Source organism: Bidens hawaiensis, unplaced genomic scaffold (genome assembly GCF_021521415.1).
Source record: "Bidens hawaiensis isolate Kalapana, Puna unplaced genomic scaffold, B.hawaiensis_p1.1 tig00012376_1, whole genome shotgun sequence".
Taxonomy (NCBI): Eukaryota; Viridiplantae; Streptophyta; class Magnoliopsida; order Asterales; family Asteraceae; genus Bidens; species Bidens hawaiensis.
In genome coordinates, this window is record NW_027492009.1 from 377528 (window position 1) to 400729 (window position 23202).

General features: G+C 34.2%; 1 pseudogene across 1 annotated transcript; it reads right to left on the reverse strand.

The window, feature by feature from the left end:
- Positions 1–502: 502 nt before the first annotated feature.
- Positions 503–5482, reverse strand: LOC143540846 (ribose-phosphate pyrophosphokinase 1-like; annotated as a pseudogene). Its single transcript, XR_013136658.1, has 9 exons — positions 5429–5482; positions 3440–3613; positions 3095–3334; positions 2868–3011; positions 2449–2616; positions 2279–2348; positions 877–957; positions 624–784; positions 503–541 (listed from the first exon to the last, which is right to left on the reverse strand). The product of XR_013136658.1 is annotated as a ribose-phosphate pyrophosphokinase 1-like (transcript).
- Positions 5483–23202: the final 17720 nt, after the last annotated feature.

Consider the following 23202-nt stretch of genomic DNA (forward strand, 5'->3'; position numbering starts at 1 on the left):
AAAAGAAAATAAATTTGAAAACCATCAAATAATGCTAAAAGTAAACTCCAAGCAAGCCCATCCAAACATATGAGAGTTTTTGTACCCTTTTAGGTAAAGGGGATGCTAGCTTATTTTTTGGTTTCGGCTTCGCTGTATTCAAATGGACCACCCTGCCCCCGGAGCGCGGTGGGTTAAATCCTAGTTTCTTACAAATGGAGACAAAATAATCAAAGGACACTTGTACTTCTTTCTCGTTTATGTTTCAACAAAATAATCAAAGGACACTTACTTCTTTCTCCATTCATAGTTTTGATAAATCAAACTCATGTTCTTATTGATCAATGTTCTGCAAGCTAATCTACACTCTTCGCCATCAGGTCAAAATGAAATGTAAACTACAAAAGAAAGTTATACTCGGATTTGGCAAAGAAATTTACACAACAAAACTGTCAACCCGACAACATTAAACCAGAAATGTCGGTTGAAGTTAGTGACCGCAAACCACTCACATTGCTTCACCTCAGTCAATATCCAAATCAGAAAAGTGTTCAAAAGCTCCCTGTGAAACATAAAAGTAACAACAATCAATATTTATTATATCCAACAGAAAAAAAAAAGATACTTTAAATTTAAATACTTACAGCATAGTCATCATGAACCCACCAGATGGCTTCCCCAAGCAGGTTTGCAACTGATAAGATAGTCAATTGTGGAAAGCAGTTTTGCTCGGATACAGTAATTGTGTTTGTGATTATTACTTCTTGGAAAAGACCGCTAGACAATCTTTCAATAGCCGGAGGACGGCATTAAACAGAAGTTAATATTTAATTATTTTCCGAGGCATTTTTGATACATAAGTAAATACATGAACCGAACGTGTAACTGTAACGGACCTAAAAACAGCATGTGTGCAGCATGCATAAACTTCCCGTGCACCTTCTTGATGCAACAATGCTGCTCCTTTGGCGATTGTACCTATAATCCAACAACCAAGGAACATTTAAAAACAAAAAGTAAAGAAATCTTTATGCAGGTGTGTATATACCAATACAAATTACAAGCCAACCCTATTTAAAAGTTTAAAAGTTAGAAGTCCTGGTAAGGATTAGCAAGATTAAATCGTTAAAATAGGGGAGATTCTAATGTTTGGTTACGAGACGTAAAATATATAGCCAAGAGGGAGTTAGAAAATGATTCGTTGTCGTTCTATAAAATTAACCTGGATTTACACTGTGTATCATCGTTAAAACTAAGGGTGTAAACAAGCTGAGTCGAGCCCCGAGTCGTTTAACACACTAGAGATCGAAATCGAGCTCAGCTGGTGAGTCGTTTTTCAAGCTCGAGCTCGGCTCATTTCTTTTATATATTTACTTATTTTTATCATAACTTTATACTTAATAATTGCTATTATATATATATATATATATATATATATATATATAGGGTAAGGATCCTAAGAGAACCCTTGGCAAATTGAGAACTTTGAGAACCATTTTGGACCACTAAAAAAACCTCTAAAAAATATATAAAAAATTATAAAACAAAAAAAAAATGAAAATTTTAAAAAAGTAAAAATCCAAAATTCTTATATTTCATTCCGGTTTCATAAAAAAAACGATTTTTTTTTAATTCGTATTATACCTATACACATGTATACTTTCATTTAATCTTTAGTTACGTAATGTACACATATGTACATTATCATTTACCTTAAATTATACATGAATATAGAAAAAAACATGTGTACATATAGGTACATAACATATTATACATATATGTATAATTTACCTAACCAAGAATTTTTTTTTTCGTTCTTTTTTTTTGGAAACCGGGATGATAAATAAGAACTTTGGTTTTTTACTTTTTTTATTTTTGTGTTTTTTTTTGTTTTATGCTTTTTTTTATTTTTGGGTTTTTTTTGTGGTCCAAAATTGTTCTTATAGTTCTCAATTCCCAAAAGTTCTCACATGACTCTGATATGGTCTGATCCATATATATATATATATATATATATATATATATATATATATATATATATAATATCAAATAGAAATTATACAAATAAAAAAATAGTTTAAGCTCACGAGCAAGCTCGGGTTCGTTTATTTAGCAAGCTTATCTTTAGGCTCGAGCTCGTCAAGATTTGCTTTGATTTGAGTTTTTCGTGAGCCTACCTCGAGTAGCTCACGAGCGACTTGGCTCGTTTACACCCCTACCTAAAGGGTGATTTAAAAATGTCACAGAAATACATATAGTAAAAATAGTAACAAAACTGAGGCAAGAAAAAGATAATGACCAGCAGTGTCGATCATGTCATCCACCATAACTGCTACTTTACCCTTTACATCACCAATCAAATTCATCACCTACAATGAGGATGATGATTATCAGAAAAATGAAACTGAACGCATATGAATTCAGATTTTAAAATATATAAATAAAGATAAATGAATAAAAAGACCTTACCTCTGCTAAATTATGCCCATGACGTCGTTTATCAACAATCGCCAACGGTGCATCCGATAACTTCTTTGCAAAAGCACGAGCTCTAGCAACCCCGCCAACATCAGGCGAGACCACAACCAAATCCTCAGCACATATGGTCTTACTGGCGAGGTAATCAAGTATAACTGCCTAAACCAAAAAAAAAAAGAAAAAACATAAACAAAAAAAAAAGTTAACCTTTAACCACCAAAAATCAATTTTGTATTACGTGACATGATCAAATCTATGTACCGTCTTATTCAGTGGTGAAGCTTGGACTAAGACACCGGGGGGGCCGGACTCAAAATGTATACAAAAATTCACAAACGATGGGGGACCGGACTCAAATTTTAGGCCAAAAACGCCTAAATTTACACTACGCATGTAAGATATATTATTACCTGACCACGTATGTGATTAACTGGAATATCAAAATATCCTATTGATTGCCCCGAATGAAGATCACAAGCAAGAACACGATCTGCACCAGCTTCGGTTATAAGATTTGCAACAAGTTTAGCTGCAATCGATTCCCTTCCTTGAGTCTGAATCATCATTTAAATAATATTATACATACTACAAATCAATTTTATAAAATCAACCATAGCTGTAGTTAATAATGTATTACCTTGCGGTCTGCTCTTGCATATCCAAAATATGGGATAACTGCAGTAACAGTTTTTGCAGACGCGCGTCTATCATTACTAAAAGCTCCATTAGATTCTCGTTTGCGGGAGGACATGTAGGTTGCACAATAAATACATCGCACCCTCTTAACACTCTCACGCAACTGAACGTATATTTCACCATCTGCGAAACGTTTAATCTTCATATCCCCGAGTTCTAGCCCCATGTAGGATGCGATTTCCTACCCCACATGAAAGAAATAAAAAAAACATGTAACTTGATAAGTAAACACTAAAATAAACATGATTTAAAAAGTTTGACTTTGACCATTGTCCAAATTTTGTACCTGAGACAGTGTCGGGTTGGCGGTTCCTGAAAGAACCCGAAGTTTGGATCCGTCTTTTTGAATGGAATCTCTTTCTAAATCATATGGAGTAATGAGTTTAGGAGATGTTTCTTGGTTGGTGATTAGGGTTTGTAAACCGGGCTTCCCGTTTTCCTCAAAATTGACCTTGCAGATCTGAATAAAAAACAATATTAAATATTTTAGTAGGAACAAAATAATATGTTAAAAGACGGTAAACATTTAAAGAAAACTGACACACAGATCACTACAATTTGGTCTGCGACATAAATGTATGTAACATAAATGTATGTAACATAAATATTTTAGTAGGAACAAAATAATATGTTAAAAGACGGTAAACATTTAAAGAAAACTGACACACAGATCACTACAATTTGGTCTGCGACATAAATGTATGTAACAAAACAATTTTACTTCTTTAAAATATATTAACTTTATCAATTTAGTAATTCAATCGTAGAACTGTGAAATTACTTCCACTTAAGTTAACAAGCTACATATTTTGATCAATTTAGAATGTTATTTCATTTCATAAAATCAACATTTCATGAAACTCATGTCAGTCTTTCTCAACATAATAGTTCTTTTGCAACATAACTTTTTACTTGTGTACCAAAACATTAATATTTAGAGTTCATTTTGATATTAAAAAGTTATGGACCAAGACATTCACAATTTTTAGGTACTACGTTTTTAGGACTTATGAAAGTGCAATGGTTACAGAAGTTGCATATGAGCAACTTGAATGTAGAAATGTGAAATTACTTTCAATTTAGAAAACAAGCTACATATTTCAATACTCGTGTCAATCTTCCCCAACATAATTGTTCTTTTGCAACATAACTTTGTATTGGTACCTTACTAAATATTCTGTAATCATTTTAACACAATTTAGTTTATTGAAATAACTTATATTAATTAACTTTGATAACTAATAAACAAAACATCCGAGTGCCAAAACAATACAATTTATCCTTAAATTTTCTACTAAAAAGGGAATAGACAAAAACATTCACAATTATTATGTACTATGGTTTTAGGACTTATGAAAGTACAATACTTACATAAGTTGCTCACCAGAAACTTGAATTCTATATAAATCAAGCTATAACATTGAGGCAAAAATTGCTTAAAGTCCTACAAGTTCTGAGTCTTTCTGAAATTACCAAAATCAGGAATATGTCCAAAGTATTCATGTACCATTTACAAGAAAAAGGTAAATATCATCACACAATCAAATGTCATTATCACTCCATGTACAAATTGACCTAGCCCTACAAATCTTATTCTATCTAGTGTCAAAATTTTCTGACATCAATTTAAAAAAAAATACATAAACTGAAAGCACTAAAAAATATTTTTTATAAAAACTTTAATTACCTAACAAATAATAGATACACCCATAAAGAACAAAAACCAAATCAAACTACGCTTATTAGCAACATATAAGTGAATCTGCAGGCAGCATATACACCGATAGGCGTGTAAGCAAGCCAAGCCTGAGCTCAACTAGGCTCAAGCTCGGCTCGTTTCGAGTTATGATAACTAAAGTTCAGTTTGTTTCGAGTTCTTTTCTAAAGCTCAAGCTCTGCTCGTTTTGACTCGAGTTCGGCTTGTTTCAAGCTCTTTTTCTAAAGCTCTAGCTTACCTCGTAAGTCGTTTCTTCAAGTAGGATCTCAACTCGTTTACCATTTACTAATTATTTATATACATTTTTGAGAAATACTTTATTATTTAAGCTCGGCTCGAGTTCGTTAAAGAGTTAAAACTTAAAAATACACTAGGCTCGTTGAAACTACCTTTCCCTACAAGTCTCTGGCTAGGGCTCGATAACTAAAGGAGCTTTATTTGAGGCTCGGGCTAGGTAACAATTAATATCAATCAAAATAAAATGAACAAAATATCGATACAAACAACGACATGCAATAGATGATAAGAAATGGTAATGAAATGAAGGTGGAAACTCACAATTGAGGCGTTTCTGGTAGGGATAAGGGAACGGAATTTGTTGGGTTTTGCCATCTTTCTGTTTGTAATCATACAAGCCGATGGATGTCTGTAAGAAAAAAGTAAATATTATTGAGGTTTGAATGTAATCTTTCTTTGTTTGTTGATTGCTTATGCTTTTAAAGTGATAATCATATATTTTTCTTTTTAAAAGTATTCATTTGATATCTTCCTTTCTAAACTTTCAATTCATTTAATATTTAATCATTTCAAGACTCCCTTTAAAATATCAAATCAAATACTACAAAATTTATTTATTTTTCTTCTTTTGTGTTTTGTGTTTATTGTTCTTTATCATAATACCAATATTTATTATCATTATAAAATGTATTTAAAGAATCATAATATAAAGCCCTTTATAAAAACAATAAAATGTTTTATATATTTATCGTATCATGACAAAAAAATCATTTAAATTTTTTGATTGGTGATGACACATGAGATTAATGTTACATGAAAAAAACTGAGGTTTGAAATATTAATTACGAATAAAATATAGATAATTAGATACTTTGATTAAAATTCCCTTAAAATAGGTAAATACAATTAGTGATACATTTTAAAATTCAATCAAGGATCCTTAAAAAATCTCTAAATATATCTTATATAAATTCGGTACCAATACCGATTTTTACCACAAAGTACCGGTACCGATACCGCTTTTTACCGATACCGAATTTAAGAAAAACGAAAGCCGATACCGGTACCGCTAATGATCGGTCGGTATGGTATCGGTATTCGGGGAAAAAAACTCATCCCTAGTTTAAGTTGTATTAGTGTAAAATTTGAGGGAGAGAATACGTTTAGTAAAAATAAAGGGGAATGATACCTTTATAAAAACCCTTTTTTTAAGTGGATATGGTTGGTTAAATATAGCAATTTTTATTATAGTTATTTTTTCTTTCTTCTTTACTGGAAAGAGAATCCTTTTTTTTTTCTCGAACGACAACTTTTATTAAAACAGAACAAAACTAGCGGCTGATAAGGGTCTGTGTAGTGTGGTTTTAGGCTAAAACATAATCAAACACCAAAGTTTCAGTTTTTATTTTTTCAAAACCTTTCGGTTTCGGATTTTTGGGTTTTCGTGTTCAATTTGGGTTTTTTTATTTTGCTAATCCAAAAAATAATTTTTCGACCAAAGAAATTTGACACATAATATTTTGAAATTGGACCTAATATCTCCTGGATGTGGAGCTTCTTTCATCTCCCTGATCTCAAAACAATGGATCCAATCTGCTTTAATAATTTCAGACCAATTAATTTAATTGTTCAATCTCCATAATCGTTTCTAATGCATTGGCAAATCAGCTTAAGGTGGTAATTGGATCGGTTATCTTCGAAAATTAATCCAGGTTTTTAAAAAGGTGTAACATATATGATAGGCCATTAGCTATTAATGAACTTATCTTATGGTTAAAAAATAGCAAGTTCAAAGATTTTCTTTTTAAAATTGATTCCGAGAAGACATTTGATCATGTTAGTCGGGATTTCTTGGATTCAATCCAATCGTAAAAGAACTCTCCTGAAAAATGGCGTATTGGGTTTCGTGGAATATTGTCTTCTGCAAGGTTCTCCGTTGTTGTTAATAGGTCTCTGACATCCGAGTTCCAATATCATTGATGTACTTAAAACACACATATTTATTGCTAAAACTACACCCCCGTTTTATTGGCGATCATTGGAAATTTCATGAGATTAGACATTTATTTTAATTGTGAAATTATAGGTTTGGAGTCAAATTGTGAGATTTATAAAGATTGTGAAGAAAATTGAAGAAATTGGGTAAGATATGTAATTTTTTTTTAAATATACGAAGGTCTGGATTTTGAACAACAAGCATGGGCAAGCCTCTTCCTAAATTCGTACCAACGGGCCATGGAGTGTAATCTCTTTACATCTCCTAATTTAGCTTAAGTCAAGATCTAGAATTCCAGAAGATGATGGGCGTGTGTGTAAAACTGGTATTGATTAATATGAAAAGTGTATTTGATTACAAAAGATAAGCCCTCTATATATAGAGATGGAGAAGGGGCTACAAGTAAACTACTAATTACATACAAGGACCTAATTTACATGCAAGGACCTATACATAAATTTAGGTTACATGAAAGGGCCTAAATATAAATAACTAATTAACATTAACACTCCTCCTCAAGTTGGTGCATAGATGTTAATCATGCCCAACTTGTTACAAATAAAATCGATTTGAGCTTTTCAGAGAGGTTTGGTGAATATATCTGCAAGCTGAAAATCAGTCTTCACATGAATCGACTGAATGGATGGTGGATCTTTTTTGATGCCAACTATTCAATCTCTTATTAGATGATAATCAACCTCAATATGTTTCGTTCTTTCATGAAATACTTGATTCTTGACTATATGTATAGCTGATTGACTATCACAGTATAATCGCATCAAGTCATTTGAAATAACCCCGAGTTCTTTGAGAAGTCGACGAAGCCATATCATCTCTGATGTTACATCTGCCATGGCTCTATACTCTGATTCAGCACTAGATCTGGATACCGTGCGCTGCTTCTTACTTTTCCAAGATACAAGATTTCCTCCAACAAATACACAATAGCCAGTGATAGATCGTTGTAAGATTGGACAACCTGCCCAATCAGCACCAAAAAGTCCAGATATCCGACCATCTCCATCTTATGTAAAAGCACCCCACACGACAGTGACCTTGATCATAATACAAGATTCCCAGACCTGGTGTGGTTTTGAGGTACCTCAAGGCACGAAGAGCAGCAGCCCAGTGTCCGGTGTGTGGTGTGGCCATGAATTGACTTAGGACACTGACAGCAAAGGAAATATCTGGCCGTGTGACTGTTAAATAATTAAGTTTCCCAACAAATCGTCTGTATCGCTCAGGATCCTTCATTGGACTTCCGTCCTTTGGAATGAGCTTCCCCGTTGGAAGCATTGGGGTTTCAGCGGGCTTGCAACCCAGTAATCCATACTCAGTCAACATATCAAGAACATAATTCCATTGTGAGAGAAGTATTATTTGTGGAGAACGAGATACTTCTATGCCAAGGAAGTATCGAAGTTAACCTAAGTCGCAAATATGAAACTGGGACTGAAAGAATTGTTTAAGTTCGGTAATCCCGACCTCATTTTGAATTTTTTATTGAGGGGTTTCTAAAATCTCAACCCATTTTGACCCATTTCAAAAACCCCTCATTAAAAAATTCAAAAAAAAAAAAATTAAAAACTCATAACTCGAAATATAAATCAAAAACTAAAAAAGTAAAAAAACTAAAAAGTTTCCTCTGTTTTTCTCATTCCATAAAAAAAATAAAAAAATAAAAAATAAAAAAAAACTCAAGAAAATGTCAACCCGTTTTGACTCGTTTCAATCCTTTTTTTATTAGTTTGACCCATTCTGACCCATTATATATATTTTATTACAACTCATTCAACTCATGGGATCACATTTGCCACCCCTAAGTATAACATTAGTTTACTAAGTAAGTTTTATGGAATTCGAAAGAATCTGATTTTGTTATATTGCACTTGTTTGGTTTCTTATGAATCATGGTGTTAGTAAGTAGTCGTAACCACCCACGCATCACTGCGAGGAAAGTCTTTTACTAATTGAATTGACCAATTGAGAAAACCATTTAATTCAAGTTTGTTGACATTAAGTAATACCATAGTGTTTATATATGAACAACAAAAGTGTACATGAGAAGTTAGACCAACGAAGTTGCTTGTTGTACTACAAAATATAAGTTGCTTGGTGTTGCTCTTGCTATGAAATGGTGCCATTGGTTGTGCTAGCTATTTTCGTTTAGTACCATACTTATGCCATCTGTAGTCATAATTCTTCACATAGGGGTGTTTTGCAACACGTGGCGTCTTAGTTAGCAGTGAGGCGTTTTTCAGAAAGTGAATGTAGTGGTAAAAGGCTCTTGCGATCATTACTCAATTATTATAAATTAAATTAAATATAAACAACATAAATACTTGATTAGTTGGAGTATGTAAGAAAAAACCTGATTGGTTGAATGATTGAAGGGGGTGCCATTTTGTAGGAAATGTTCAAGGCTAAAAAGATGCTCAAAACGCCCCGGAGGACGGTGCTTGTCACACCCCAACCTAAGGCGGAAATGCCGGGACGTGAGCCGATTGTTCACAACTAAAAGGTACTATCAAAAAATAAAAATGACAATATTTATTAAGTTATTTAATTCATATTAAAGTGCACACATTATCCAAACATAACTAAATAATCCATAAACAAATAAACTATTTCAGATATGATAGAATTATAAATAGTCTTCATTAAATTCCCTAAGGTCTTTTCTAGATGTCCTTCACGTCAAGCATCAAGTCACACGATAACCTGCATATGCGTAGAAAATAAATGGAATTTGTCAACAACACATGTTGAGTGAGATGATACAAGTTTTCATGAACAATAATAGTACATATATAATATAGGATAAATGATAAATGCGCAAACAAAAATATGTGAGTAATAGTCAATCAAACCATAAACATATAACGTGTCAATTAACTATGCCTCACGAATACGGGCTATGGCTACAATGACTAAAGGTGATTTGTCGGTTTACCATCACCAAGCGAATCGGGTTTTGGTTACTAAGATGGCGTATGATCATACTGACATGCTAGACTTCTGATGGACCTCTCCGAAAATGATAGAACATAAGCACATAAGCAAGTAACAAATAACATTTTGATCGAAATAAACACAATCATTTGTTTGCTAGTTTTGTGTAGATATGTAGTATGAAAATATGAATTAGATATTAGTACTAGTACGCATATGTCCCCAAAACATTTAAAAAAAGTAAAATATAGGGGAATGATCATGTAAGAATAAATATATGGAAATATATATTTATGTGTGACCATCATTATCATTTATATAATAATAGATCAAAATTAATTATACCTTGTTATTATATTAGATAGGTAATTGTTGATGGACCATATTGCCATTACTTGCTAATCAAGGGTTTCCCCTTGGGTGTATATAAATACATGAAAGAGATATATATTAACATTATAAGAAAAACCTAACTCTCACATTAAGTAATTCGTGACCCCTATATCTCTCTATAATTCGGTTTCCTCAAGAACCCTAATCCCCATCACTAACATACATCCTAAATGGGAGCTCGACCAAGCTGACTATCATGTCGTCTACATCCATCTCCGGGCGGTTACTACTTCCCCTACTGTAACAGGTATGTTTTACTTATGGGTTTATCATAACATTCATGTTTTCTATTACATACGTAAAGAACTTTTCAACATGTGGTATCAGCGATGTTGATTAATCAGTTCTTTATGTTTTCCCTAAATCTGGATCTAAACCGGAAAACATGAAACTAAATTCTAATAAACCCGAATTCTATTTTCTTATTTTATTATCATCATTAAATTCTTATTAATTTATTGAAATTTGGTTATACATAAACTGTTTAAAAACAATGTTATAATCAATTTCACATTAAATATCTGTTAAAAACTTTAAGGTTTTTCGGTGGTGTTCTTCGTGTTCATCATGAGTTTTTCGAGAATATTACATATTTTGGTTAAAATTCGGATTATGATTGTTTTTTTCCTAAAATAATTGAATAAACAAATCTTCTAAGATTTTAAATTTTGAATAATTATGGAATCTATGAATTTCAAAATTAAAACAAATCTTGGAGATAAAATTAATCTCTAAAGAATTTGAACCAAAATATGTTTACCTTAAATAATTTCGATTTGGTTAAAAACGAAGTTTTGGTTAAAACCGAGATCTCATTAAAACCGAAATCTTGGTTAAAACCAAGATCTCAATAAAAACCGAAAACTCAAGTGTTGACAGAGAACTCATAATTTTCCGAGATCTCATAAAACCGAAAACACAATAAAACCGAAAACTCATGTGTTGACAGAGAACTCATAATTTCCGAGATCTCATAAAACCGAAAACACAATAAAGACCGAAAACCCAAGTGTTAACCGAGAACTCATAATTTCCGAGGTCTCATAAAAACCGAAAACCCAAGTGTTAACCGAGAACTCATAATTTCCACGGTAACAGTTGGTTTGCTATTACTTAATTAATGTTTTGTAAGACACTTATAATATAAATATATATTGACTGATTTTACAAAACATAGAAAGACTTAAACTTGAATAAATTGTTGATGTAATCTTCTGCCCAAAGGTGATGCATTACATCTAGCATATCATTTAAGTCTTAATACAAGCCGTGTTAGTTTAGCCTAACATGATTTAAATGTATCGCTTCTGCCAAAAGGTGATGAGATACATTTAAATAAAACAAAACTAACTCGTGCATAATTAAAATGGTTGTCTCAGTTTTGCCCAAAGATGATGTGTTATAATTGTTTTGTACATATACTTAAATAAATTTTATTATGCCCAAAGGTGATTTATTTTTTATTTAAGTAGAACTTTTAATGTCTATTAGTTTGATGTTAATAATAGACATATCACATCTTCAACAAAATATATTGATCCTCACAATTAATGATCCTTCATTAATCTAATGATCATTTTAATTAATCTATCTTACTTTAATATCACATTACATTACTCACTATAATTTTCTTCCTAGAAATTACTCTCATTCAAATCATCTACTATAATCTTAAAATACAAATATTAGTTTTGCCTCATAAAGAGTTTCAATAACATTTAGTTCTTCTCAGTTTTAATTATATTTAAAGACATGATATGACCAACCCACTGTTCTTTATAATAACAATTATTCTATTGAAAACTATAACATAACATATGGAATGAGTCAAACATAATGTCTCTTATGATAATTAATAAACTCATGCTATCAAATAGAGTTATTCTAGATTTAGTTTTCCCTAAAACTAATCTAATATCTAGAAAATAAACAAAATAACTCCTAAGTTGCATGCATTACTTCTTAAAATTCTAACTATAAGGTTAAATGGCATTACTGAATGCATCATAATGTACAAATCATGACATGACCCATAAAATTAAGGCTCACACATGAAAATAAGTACAATTTTTCAATACATTACATATTAAATTTTCAATAGTACAATTTTATGTCTTAAGAATCAACTATAACACTCAAAAGTACCAAATGGAAATAAGTATGTTGATCGACAACATATGTACAAGAAAAGAAATATATAGTACTGGGAAATAAGATGTTATTTAGCTCGCTACCACTAAATCTAAAAGAGGATAATTATAAGGTTCATAGACAAAATACAAGTATAACTTCTAGCTTTAGGTTCTCTAGGGAGAAGCCTCACTGCAAATATATGCTATTATACTAGGCATAAGCAACGAGCTTTTTCAATAATTTAGAAGAACAACTGGCTGAAATAAGTAGTCACATATTCATGATAGTTAAGTCTGATAATTTTATATTCCAATTAACACATGATAGGTTGATTCTAGTTCTTTATATGTTTCCTCACCAAAAGTCAATGAATAACTAACATGAGTGTTGGTGACAAAATTAAATGTTCAAGTTATCATAAACCACAATAAACTGTTCTAGTTGTGCTTTAGGATACCTTATAAATTCTGGTAGTTAATCATAATTTAGTATCAATACTTAAGCTGCGTTATGACAGTTGTGAGGTTTGCATAGCCAACATAAAGTCATTCTTACATAAACTCTCATATATTATTTGTTATCAATATTTGGATAGAACTAGATGATACTATAAACTTTCACAACTTTTGTTATCATGCAAATGCGAACTTAACAAAAGACAAACGAGACCTATAAATGTCATCCATTGAAACCAAAATTTCATGAGAAATCATGACATGGTTGATGAGGATGATTTTTCAACTAATCTCATTCTAAGTGATTTTAAAATCATGTGTTAGATGCCATAAACCTTACTAAGCTTAAGGAATATGTATGGGTCCAACCGAAATTATATTTCACTGACGTTCGTGGAACTTATTCCAAATGGAATATTCAGACATAATTTATCATTTAACGAATATATACTTGTATCTAATATGACTTCTATGGTCCACGATCTTAAAGAGATCCATTCATATATACTTAATTTAATATGATTTTTTTTCTAAATATGACCCTAAGTTTCTTATAACATATGGACGTTAAGGAAATCAAACCAAGTCTAATATATTAATGAAATGTTCCTGCGTCACGTACATCATTGAAACTTCCCATGCAGCTTTCCAAGAGATGTAAGGATCACTGGGAGCATTAAATGTCTTAATCATAACTTGTAAGATTTGCAAGAGGTGGGGGTGAAAACTTGATATTAGCTCAATTACACATCTTGTACAAGATATTGCTCCAACACAAAATTGTTTCATCATAACTTATCTCCTTAGAATTTAACAATACTCTTACAAAAGCTTCATTGGTACTTAAATATGGGCATAATCAGATTTCTTATCTGTTTTGGTCAAAAATTGACAATAGTGATTTTACAACCAAATTAGTAAATCGGAACTAGGTGCTTGTAAAGATAGTATAAACACAGAGATTTATTGCGAGGAAAAAACCTGCTAGAGTGTGTGTATGATCTTTGTTTAGAGCTCTATTTATAATAAACAAAGTCCAATTAGCCGTTAGCTCAATCAACACGTTTCTTTTCTTGCCACGCTTTATTAACTAAAAGTGCGAGTCTTTGGGGAATTTACGCAACTATCTTTGACCTGGTAAACAAGGAAAGTAGCAGACAATACGTTAGTTATATAACATAATTAGGATACCTGTTACCTTAGAGGATACCGCATCCTAAATTTGTTCTGAATAATGTTTGCTGAGGATACTGAAAATCCGTGCCCTAAAAATTGTCCCCAAATTTGACAGTTGTAGATATGGTCTACAGCTGTAAAACTTTTGAAATTTGAATTTTAAATCATGCGTGGCGGATCTTTGATACACGTGTCAGTCGTCTTGATGATTCGCCAAACCCTAGGTCGCCCATATAACTACGCGGATAAATAACATTTCTATCCATCTTTCCTTCTATCCAGATAAGCTCTTTCTTCTTCTTCTTTATATTCTGGAAATCATGAGTCCGAAGCTCCATGATTCTAGTATTGAGGATTTCATTTCCCAAAATCTTCTTGCTAATCCCGTGAACAAGATATGCACGTTCAATAATAATGATATTGCGAGCTTACAATCCCGAGGCTGCTTCCCTCCAGGAATCGTTTTCCGACCCTTCGATCCAGCTGTCTTATCTGATCTTGTCTCTAAGACCTGGATTTGTTTTCCTTTTTTTGCCGTTTAAGATCGGCTTGACTTACCCCTTTCAGCTTTTACCACGGATTTTCTCATCAGAACTGGGCTTAGTTTTGTTCAAACCATGCCGATGGTTTGGAGGACATTGTTTGTCCTGGAGAGACTAATTGCCGATCATGCTCTAGATCTTACTATTTCTGAGATTGCCTCCGTCTATGACCTTCGTAGCTACGGCTCCTCAAGATACCTTCTCAAAACCGGATCTGGTTGGAACCCACTAGTTTTGAAAAACACCCAGAACAATGACCAATGGAAGAAGCAATTCTTCTTTGTTAGGAGAGACTCGCTTTCGAACCCCAAAAACCTTCCATATGTTTGGGTGACCAAAAGTAGGATATGTTGTCTTGAAACTGTATGATGTTATTCTTGTGACTGATATGCTTTTATCTTGTCTTATTGCAGCCTTGAAGTTCTTCAAAATCGCTCCTCCTGGCAAAGAAACTGAGAGCAAGCTAAATTCTTTCTACCTCATAGACGAGGAAGAGAGAACGTTTCTTTTTCAGTCTGGTCTCCAAGAATCATCTCTGTCCGAGAGCTCCGTTATGTCTGGTAAGGGACATTGCAATGTTAGTATAAATATTTTAAGGATTAGGAATACTAACCTGCATACTCGTAGGTAAATTTGCTTCAGCCTTTGCTTTGGATGACATTGACAGCATGGTCTCTACTCGTAGCACCAAGAAGAAAGAAACCGCTCCTGTCCCTCAGCCTAAACCGAAGTCAGTCGTGCTAAGGCTTTGAAAAAGAGGAAGACCCAGGATACCTCCGACTCCTCTCCGACATGTGATCTTGAATTCAATCAGGTATGCTTTCGTGTTTTACCCTTGTATCCTGTAGATAACATATGCTGAGGCTACTTCGATTTGTGCAGGGGATAGGATTGCTATCCTCCAAATTCAACGATCTCCATCATGAGCTTCTTGAGGCCAGCACTCGTATTGCCGAGATGTCGAAGATTGCTAACGCCAAAACCAGCCTTTTTGATAAGAAGACGAAAGAGATCGAGGACTTGAAGTAGGAACTCTCGCTGGCCAATAAGGAGCTTGTTCATCAAGAGGCGGATCGTCTGGTGCAGATCCAAGAGGTTACTGAGGGGGCGAAGAGGTCCGCTGCTATTTCCATCTTCCAGTCTCGGCTCAAGATGGCTAAGGAGGCCAAAGATACTGGTGTTGATACTTCCTTTTGGGATGTAGCTAGTTGGGAGAGGGTCCTGGCTGAGCTTAATGGTGAGGATGCGGAGGATTCTGGTCCTAGCGGCGTGGAGAAGGTTGCGGAGGAGGCAGTGGATGTGGCGATCAAGGAAGCGGTGAAGGCGGTTGGTGATGTGGTGCAATTGGGCAGTGATAGTGGTAAAAAAAAAGCTTGAGCCCAATTTTTTATGTGTTGGTGTTTGTTGGTTTGATGTTGGGTTGTAATGGTTGTCTGAACAATTTACTTTTTCTGTCTTGAACAATATTATGCTTAGGATATTAGGATACATGGGTGGAGGGATCTTGATTTTCCAAGACGAAGCCCATGTTATCTTGACTTTTGAACATCTGGCAATACTTGGGTGGAGGAATCTTGGCTTTTCAAGACGAAACCCAGTGTTGCCTTTTTACTTTCCTGCACTTATGATTAGTAATAATATAATCTTTTGGCTTTAAGCATTGTGTTCAGTAACTTATAAGTTTTAGTTGGAAAGTTACATGTCTTTAATTTTCGAAATAAGTTACTGTTTCTTGAGTATTTTGAGAATTATAGTTTTAGAAAAAGTATCTTTTAAGACTTCATATTAAGATAGCCTGAGGATAATATTTCCTGGACATAAAAAAACTTTTATGTTTTTAGAAAACATAACCAAAAAGACTTGTTAGGAATTGATTTGAAATATCTTAAGGATAATATATCCTTACGTCTTGTGTGAGTTATCACAATCAAACCAAAAGATCATACATTGAAATATAAATTAAGTGTAAAGAGTATCTTTTTGTAGATCATTTACAAATTTATTTAGCTTACATATGATGTCCCCAACTGTTGATCTTTTTGAGTATCACGCTTCTGGAATTTTGCTAACTTAAAAACAATTTTGCAACATCTCTTTACTTATTGATTGTCCGATCCTCGATATGTCAAGACAAAATTAGATAATCCTGGAGATTAAGCCCATTTACTGGCGACAAGGCCTTTGTACTGGCGATAAAGCCTTTTCACTGGTGACTAGGCCTTTACTTGAGAGACATGAAAATGTCTAAGCTTAAGATAATACTGGGGAAAGTCCCAAATGTACGAGCATGTCAATGCCAAAACTTGAGATAACATGAAAATGTTATAAACCTTAGATAACATGAAAATGTTATAAACCGTATGTGTGACACGTCTGCCACTTATTTTAAGGATTCGGTATATAGCCAACAACAAATGGATTATCAGATGTCGAACTATATCCGAATCATCGTGCGCTCCAGGCGTTCGTTGGAAAGGTGAAAACCTTTAAACTTTAGAAGATATCCAAGATACTTATTCGTGCGCTCCAGACGTTCGTTGGAAAGGTGAAGACCTTTAAACCTTAGGAGATATCAGGAATATCTTATTCATGTGTGAGTTGATCAGCCTCTGACTGTTGTGAAAATAACATATCCTTGGGATAACTGCAAAACACTAAACTCTTGATGAGGGGTGGGTGTTAGCCTGGCTAACACCACCCGATGCTTAAGTCAGTAAACTTGATTTAGAGATAATAAAGTTCAAAAGTGTAAAAGTAGATGAGGGAACATACCTTTTGTGACACCCCGTCAAACAGGGTTATTGTCCGTACGACATTAAATAATAATGAAAATGAAAACATTCATGATAAGCTTGATTATGAGAAATTATGTCATCATATGCATAAAAAAAAATCCATACTTGATTAGATTTCTTGTATCGGTAATCATTAGAGGATTACTGGATCACACTAGTCTGTCAGACACACATGAACGTTGGTAATAAAATAAGTCGAAATAGAAATACGAATCACTAGTCCGAATGGGGCGAACTAATAATATACTTATCTCGATTAAAAAAAATGTATACGCGACAATAATACGTAAATCTATAATTATGCATTCGTCTACAAGAGTAAAATGATATTACGTACCAATATATATTTTAGTAAAAGGATATCTCGTAAGCAATCAATTATGGGTAACAGAACAAGTAAACACGTTTAAATTTAAGGTGATTATAACTTAGATGAAATTTACATTAATCGTCATAATCTTAAACACATGACTAGATGGGCCTATATACATAGCAGAATCACATACACACATATTTACACTTAATAGACATTCAGATAAGAATATTCAAAAATATAGGGTAAAGTGCTTGATGAAAGTCAAAGATGTGTACCAAATCTTACCATAATCATGATCTACACCATACTGCTCCTACTCAACAAACTCCCACACCCTAACCCCTTACTTACGATCAAACCACCCCATCCCCTGACCAAGTTAGTAAGAATCCATCAGCTTCTCAAACTTGTTTCACACTCAAGGTTTATCCACCATACTTGGAGTATTTTAATGTTTTACAACATGTTATATCATCCCATATAAACAGACCCATGTGAACACCAACTTTCTTTTAAAGCAAACATCCATGAATACACACATGCTCTTATCCTTTCCTTTGATTTGAAGCCCAGCCGAACACCACCACATTTTCACTACTAACTTCACCAATCACCACCTCTCTCACACCCTTTACCTCTCGGTTACCACCACACCCCGCCCACTCTTACTTTTCGACCTCCATAACCCGTCCCGCTTGACCCGTAGTCGCCCTCACCTTATTCGGTCGCAACTTGAAGACCCGACCCACACCAATCGGTCCCCTCTTAAACCTGAACGGGCGAAAACACATCCCGTTTGAGCAACGAGGTTCAAGTACGCGTAGGAAACTAGAAGGTGGTGGACAAATCTAGCTCAAGTTTCTTGATTCTATATTCTTAAACTAACCCAAATCACTAAGTAAGCGTACATATTGCATCCCTAATCCCCGTTTTGTGTACATGTTATAAGGTTGTAACTCTTAAAACACCCTCACCCAAATAGTACGATTCGGTTAATAACACGTTAGATGAAAAATAATAATTCAAACAAAACCATAATGCATGAAAGACATAATATATTTGGAAAATGTGCATGTGTGGGTAAATATATATATAGATGCTCTGTTAGTAGTAGCATGTGTGTATGTTAGTATTAGCAGAGCAAAACCTATGTGCACATCATATGTTAAAAGGACTATTATTGTTAAAAAATACGGACAAACAAACAATATTATATATATATATATATATATATATATTTGTTCAGTTTAATATTTAAATGTGAAGTCATATAGGAGTTATAATATCTTTTTGGAAAACCATACTTTGAGCATAACTATGTTAGTATTATCGTTTAGTATGGGTAAAAACTATATATATTCGTATTGGGTTAGAACAATAAAGGTGTTTATAAAATGTAGTAACTTAAAACAGATAAATATTTTATATGAACTATGAATTAATATATGATTGTTGAAATTATTTATGATAAATAATGGATATAAAAAAAGATGAAAGAAAAATAGTTGTTTATATATTTACAAGAAGAGTTCGAGTATTTAATAAATGTGTTTTTATAAAAAAACGGAACAAATATATCACCAATGTCTAGTAAACTATCGTTCATAACACAGCACGTGTCAAACGCCAATTTAACTAGTTGGGTGAAATGTGGATATGAAGCACTTAAATGTGAGGACGATACATAAGACCTAAGTTGTTCTTTCACATTATAGGGCACTTGTAGGACGAGACTTGGAGTTATATAGTATTAGCGCATTTGAGAAACAGGTGAGTCTCACGTCCCCTTTTTAATTAAACTGTTTTAAAACTCTTGGGAGAGAATGCATGGAAAAACACATGTTCGGAAACGAGTAGAAACGCGGTCACATTTTGTTACATGGGTTGGAAACGATAATGCACCAAAGTCCCCTAGAATCTATGATCATTAACTATTGTAGACGTGGCTAATGTGAATAGTACTATTCGGGATTAACACACCCCACCCGTGGTTAGTCGCACTAACTTAGATTGGAGGTCTAGCGGGTGATATTTGTCCAACATATGACTTCGATGTTTTTGCATTAGAACATCAAGAGGGGCGTTCATAGAAACGCTGTTAGGTCTTTATCATAGAGCTCATGGTAACTATTTGAGGATTTGTCTACATAAGACAATGCCGGTCGACTCGTTGAAGCACATATTTTAGATGTCATATAAACCTGTGAAACTCACCAACAATTTTGTTGACTTTTTATACATGCATTCTCAGGTAATTGAAGCATTGAAAACATATATGGAGTCACACGCACTAGGATGCATTTTGGGAGTTTTCATCTTATAGCCTATAGGATGTAGGCCATATTTTAAAAACTCTATATTTTTGTGAAACTTATCGTTATTTAAGACTTATGGTTTGTAAAATATTTTAAAACAACCGTGATGTAATCTTTTGGGACAAGGTTTGCGATGTATATTAAAACTTTTATTAAAACAAACCATTAGAGTTTGTTCGTTGTAAACAGTGACTACGATCCATGACGTCATCACGCCCCTGCGTTTCCGGGGTGTGACACCTTTATCTTGAGGATACGAACATACCATTCAAGGATACTAACAAAAATATGCTTTAAGGTGGATAGCGTTCCAGGCTCTTGGTATAGGAACACCTTCCATAGTGATTAATCTGTAGGCCCCTTTTCCTGCTTCTGAATCGATCAAGTAAGGACCTTCCCACTTTGGAGCTAGCTTTACATCTGCTGGGTTGGTGGTATTTTGAAATGCCTTTCTTAACACCATATCTCCTACTTGGAATCTTCGAATCCAAATATTCTTGTTGTAGGACTTGGCTATCCGTTGTTGGTATGCTGCCATTCTGATCTTGGCGAGATCTCTGAGTTCATCAATGGTATCTAGGTCTTCAGTAAGGCTTTGGTTGTTGGACTCAGGATCTTGGATGCTGGTTCTTGCTGTGGGGATCACCATCTCTGTAGGGATAACAGCTTCGGTCCCAAACACCAAAGAGAAAGGTGTTTGTCCCGTTGCATTTTTTGAAGTGGTTCTATCAGCCCAAAGAACAAATGGTAGTTCTTCAGCCCATTTTCTCTTCTTGGATCCCAGTTTCTTTTTTAAATTATTGATGATGATCTTGTTACTTGACTCAGCTTGACCATTGGCTTGAGGATGTACTGGAGTTGAAGTCACTATCTTGATTCCCCAACTTTCACAAAAAGTTGGTTGTTCTTCTTCCGATGAACTGTGATCCATTGTCACAAACAATCTCTGATGGAATACCAAATCTTGTTAGGATGTTGCGCTTGATGAATGACATCACATCCTTTTCTTTAACTTGGACAAATGCCTCTACTTTGATCCACTTGGAGAAGCAATCTGTCATAGCTAGCATAAAGACCTTTCCACCAGGATCCTTGGGCAGCTTCCCCACAATATCCATTCCCTACTTCATAAATGGCCATGGGGATATGATAGGATATAATGGTTCAGCTAGTTGATGCAGGATGTTGCTATGTCTTTGACAAGTTGCATCACATTTTCTAGAGAAGTTCATTGCGTCCTTCTTCATTGTTGGTCAGAAGTAACCTGTCCTCAGTATCTTGGATGTCTGCCCCCGGTGTGGTTTTCACAATCACCTTCATGTATATCCTTGAGAACTTCTTGTGCTTCTTGATATTCCAAGCATCTCAAGTATGGACCCGCAAGTGATTTTCTATAAAAACATTATTTAAGACAATGTACTGGGTTACCTTCATTCGGAAAGCTCTAGGATTTTCCCCTTCTGGGATCTCGTTATCCTGAAGATACCGTATTTTGGGATTGGTCCAAGATGCTGGATCATCCTTAGAATTTGAAGTCTCTAAGACTTCAAGGTTCTCCTTTGTTGCTGGAGTCAAGATATGCACAATAGGTATCTTGACATCTCCTGGTATCTTGAGAGCTGATGCCAAATTTGCTAAGGCATTTGCTTCAGTATTCTCTTCGCTTGGTACCTGTACTATATCAAATGTTTTGAAACACATAGCTAATTTCTTAACTATTTCTAAATATTTTACTAAGTTTTCTGCATTCACTGCATAAGAGCCATTAAAGTGGTTATCTAATAACAAAGAATCAACATAAACTTGAAGATACCTGACCTTCATATCCTTAGCTAATTGCAAACCAGCTATTAAGGCTTCGTATTCAGCCTCATTATTAATAGTCTGAAATTCACAAGATATAGATAGAGGTATTATGTCCCCCTGTGGCGATTTTAGCAGGATACCTAGACCTATTCCTCTTATGTTGGAGGCGCCATCGGTATGCAAAGTCCAACTCTCTTTGATCTCCAGTTGTTGAACTTCCTTTTCTACTTCCTCAAGTATATCCTGGCTAAAATCAACCACAAAGTCAGCAAGTGCTTGAGATTTTATGGCTGTCCTTGGTTCATACAAGATATCGTATGCACTAAGCTTCACAGTCCACTTTGCCATCTTACCTGACATTTCTGGTTTTCTCAAAACAGCTTTAATAGGATAGTTAGTTTTTACATGAATAACATGAGTTTCGAAGTAATGTCTTAGTTTAGTAGAAGCTATTATAAGTGCTAAAATTAACTTTTCAATATAAGAATACCTGGATTCAGCATCTAGTAGACTTTTACTTACATAGTATATCGGATGTTGTTGACCTTCATGGTCTTTGACCAAGACAGCACTTATTGCACTCCCCGAAACAGCTAGGTACAAAGATAATGGTTCGCCGTCATTGGTTTCATCAGAAGTGGTGCTGAGGATAAGTATTCCTTCAACGATACCAATGCCCTTTCTTGCTTCTCTTCCCATTCGAACTTCTAATTCTTCCTCAGGATATCATAGAAGTCTTTACACCTCTCTGAAGATCTTGAGATGAATCTGTTGAGAGAAGCTATTCTTCCGGTCAACCTTTGGATATCTTTGACATTTCTTGGTGATTTGATATCCAGGATAGCCTTGATCTGCTCTGGGCTTGCTTCTATTCCTCTTTTGGTGACCATGTATCCCAGGAATTTTCCTGCTTTGACCCCAAAGTGACACTTGGCTGGATTCAACTTCATATTGTATTCATCCAGGATATCAAATGCTGTTGCCAAGTCTTTGAGATGATCCCCGGTCTTCTTTGACTTTACCACCATGTCATCTATGTAGACTTCCATCGTGTCCCCCAGTTGGTCTTTGAACATCATGTTGACTAGCCTCTGGTATGTTGCACCTGCATTTTTTAGTCCAAAAGACATTGCAGTATAACAGTACATACCTGTGGGAGTCATGAAGGTTGTATCTTCTTGATCTGAAGGCTCCATTTGACTCTGTTGAAATCCCG